The sequence below is a fragment of the Limulus polyphemus genome, unplaced genomic scaffold (assembly GCF_000517525.1).
Source record: "Limulus polyphemus unplaced genomic scaffold, Limulus_polyphemus-2.1.2 Scaffold5960, whole genome shotgun sequence".
In the NCBI taxonomy this organism is placed as follows: Eukaryota; Metazoa; Arthropoda; class Merostomata; order Xiphosura; family Limulidae; genus Limulus; species Limulus polyphemus.
Genome location: NW_013671570.1, coordinates 50,139 through 53,429, shown reverse-complemented (window position 1 = coordinate 53,429; position 3,291 = coordinate 50,139). Strand labels below are relative to the sequence as shown.

Below are 3,291 nucleotides of genomic sequence, written 5' to 3'. Positions count from 1 at the left end.
CAGGGTATTTGAAATTATAATATGTAACATAGGGCAAACATCGCTTTAAATAAACTTCCGTGTCTTTTAAAGTAATTGTTCTACGAATCTGTGTAATAAAACTTAATGTTATATGTATTGATTTTTTTACTCCTTCATTTCGTACATAATGTAAGGGACGGCTCCCTAAAGACACCGATTGTATAATGTATAAAGAATTGAGTATATACATGTCACAGTGATCTAATGTTAATCTATTATTAACTGGTAATTCCTGTGTCACCCTGTATTTAAGCTTTTTAAAGGAACACCAGATATTTGTAAGAACGCTAAGTTCAAGGGGTAATGATAACATCGTTTACACTAAAATCATGATGTTTTTGTTTTATCTTATGTAAAATATAGAAGAAACAAATCGGCTTTTCAATACCCCGACTACCTTCGCAGTACCTTATTTAGTATTGTACAAAAGGTTTGGGTGCAATATACCAAGCTATTTTTGTTGTAGGCTGGCAAGAGAATAATAATAAGATTTACAACACGGCCGTTTTGAGCGGATTTTCTTTTCCTTGTATGCCTAACATGCGTATTCTTTTGCATTTTTATATGTGCACAATCCTAGCAGTCAATAGTAAAGATTTTAAAGTGTTGTTTGAACCGAATCTTTACCGTTTAAGGTGCTTTTTGCCTATTTTTGCGATCCTATTATGAACCACTGTCATAGTTTATGATACTAAATTACCTTGTTAAATCGTTTAAGTAACTGAGCAGACGCGGTAAATCTCACTTGTAATACTGAACAAATTTTCTGATACTGAACTCACAAAACTCAATGATAATTTCACTGTAACTTATTATCTATTTATAATGAACTTTGTTTCTAGACATTTCGGAAAGTTTTTCGATCCTTTACATTCACAAACATTCTAGATATTGCAGCTGGTCTCTATACTGCATCATAGTCATCATGGTTAGCGGCTCCCTCTAGTAGAGAAACAACTAAACTAAAACATTGAAAAACAGCTTACACGAAGACCCACAGAGACTAGGCATGATAAAAAGTGATTTCAGTTAAACTATGGAACTTGCAGTTCATGTTTCACGATCATGTGTTTATTTTCATTAGCTTATCATGTTTTTGTTTATCAGCAAGTATGTGAGTCATTGTCAATTCCAAAAGAATCTGTGTGCGCGCTCAGCTACAGTATACTACAACGTATATAAGTAAATTGGATTTTATTTTTAGTTATCTCAGCTGAATAACCAAAGCCGATATGTGCCTATCATAACTAGACATGGGGTTTTTTGAATTTAATTGCTTGAGTATATAAATATATAATACATATGTATGAATCTGTAAGTCGACCTTAAAAGAGAAACATATAACATATGAATTTCGACTATATATAGAGGATATTTGAATTTAAATCATAGACAAAGGAGTTTACTTACTGCTAAATACTGAATAGATGTCATGGCCCTAGACACGTTTTTTCTTTGGGGGCGATTTCCTCCCTGGAATGTACTGCGTAAAGTATAAATCAAAAACAATAAAATTTTATTATAACGTTAGTAAACTTATCAAAATCTTGTCTATGGTTTCGGTGTGATTAATGGTAATACTAAGTGTTAAAGTGAGGTAAATCTTTAATTTTAATGTTAAGATCAACACGCATGGGATACTATATTGATATATTTGTTTATGTAACGCAAATATCTTTTTGACTCTAAAATGAAATAAGATTTTAAATATAATTAACTGGGTTATTAACATTATTAGTAATTTGCAAGTACTGTATAGAACAACACGTGCATCACGTGTCATCTTTCGACTCAAGTGCCACTCGTTGTTTTGATGCTTATGTTTACCAATAACGTATTTGCGTAGAGGAAGGTCACCCCGCAGTGCGCTTGTTTATTAGCTATTTAAGTTTATTCTAAAAGTACAAAAAAAATCAGAGCTAATTGTTCCTTTAAATTTATGTATGTTGTAGATAAAGTCTTAAAATATTATTCAAGATATTCTTAATCAACTATAACAAAAAGGTCAACGACAGTTTTTGCCTCTGTTTCGATTCCGCATGACGCATGCTGTTTTATAGGTACAACTACAACTTACAAGTGGCATGAAAACGGGGCTAACAAAGAACACTAGCGTGGTAAAATGTTTGAACGGTTTCACGTTTTTTGTGTGAGTCTTAGTTGGACATGTGAAACTTTTTTTTAAGGGTAAGTTTAGTTTTCTGTTTTAGTAGTCTTAAAGTGAAACTATACTTTAAAATATTCTATAAAATTAAAAGTATAAACGTTTCAATTTCATGACAATAAAGTATATAGCACTTATCCTCCTGTTTGTATCATGTATGACTCATTTTAATTTATTCTAAATCGCGTCGTTCCGAATCCAATACAGTGTTTTTATTTGCGTTTTATTTTACCATTTACCACTAATAAAAGAAAACCCACTTTCCAAAACCGTTCTGGTTATTTCGCGTTTTTTATTTTCCTTTTAGGAAAGTTACGTTAAATAGTGTAACTGTCGTTATGTTAAGCCTATCAATTTGACAGTTGCGATTTCTTTGTTCAGTATTCATAGTCAATATTGTGTTGTAACTTGTATAGCATAAATTTACGTTGTAAGTCTTGTCTGCTTGGCAGGTACTTTGAGAGACTGCTTTACATAGAAAATAATTGTTGTTAAAGGAAATACTGTAAAATTTGGTCTAATTTTCTTTGTTTTTCTAAACATGAACCAGTGCAGCAGTGTGGGTATTGGCTCAGTGTTTGTTAACACTGGGTAAACCTGAAGATTTTTATATATTTAGTTCTTTTTTCCCAAAATATTAAATCCGTTAGAATTTTAAAATAATCATTATAAAATATATTTATAGTTTTTGTCATACGTGTAACTATGCAAGGGATGGTGTCATAATTAAAAATAGATGGCTGGAATTCATCCACTTTTTAATTGTGTTGCAACTGTAAAGTTACAACTTAATAGTTATACAACTACTACAGTATTAAACTTTTCAAGACTATAATAGGGTATTTGATATGTGGTAGGTAGTGTAACTTCTTACCTTCGTAAACTGGTTTGTTTCCATAGAGAAAGATATGAAATTGTTGTTGAAGGAGAGCTACTAAGTTAGTACTATAAAACTTTGTCCATATTAGTAGTAACTAATACCACAGATACATGTAAGAAAAATGATAAATTTTATTCAGTACAATTCGTAAGTTTATTATTTTACTTAAAAAAAAATACATTATTTGTTTATCATACATTATAATTAGTAATTAAGAGAGGAGATG

General features: G+C 30.8%; 1 protein-coding gene across 6 annotated transcripts in view; it reads left to right on the top strand.

The window, feature by feature from the left end:
* LOC106473191 (B-box type zinc finger protein ncl-1-like) overlaps nt 1–3,291 on the top strand; it is a 21,298-nt gene that overhangs the window by 4,247 nt on the left and 13,760 nt on the right. For 4 of the 6 annotated variants that reach the window (XR_002613610.1, XR_002613609.1, XR_002613608.1 and 1 more), the window contains exon 1: nt 1,917–2,208. The exons of 1 other annotated variant lie outside the window; for it this stretch is intronic. The gene's annotated coding sequence lies outside the window, so the exon portion shown is untranslated. Of the gene's footprint in view, nt 1–1,916; nt 2,209–3,291 lie in introns of those variants that run through there. One more of the 6 variants, XM_022401679.1, reaches the window with a different exon arrangement.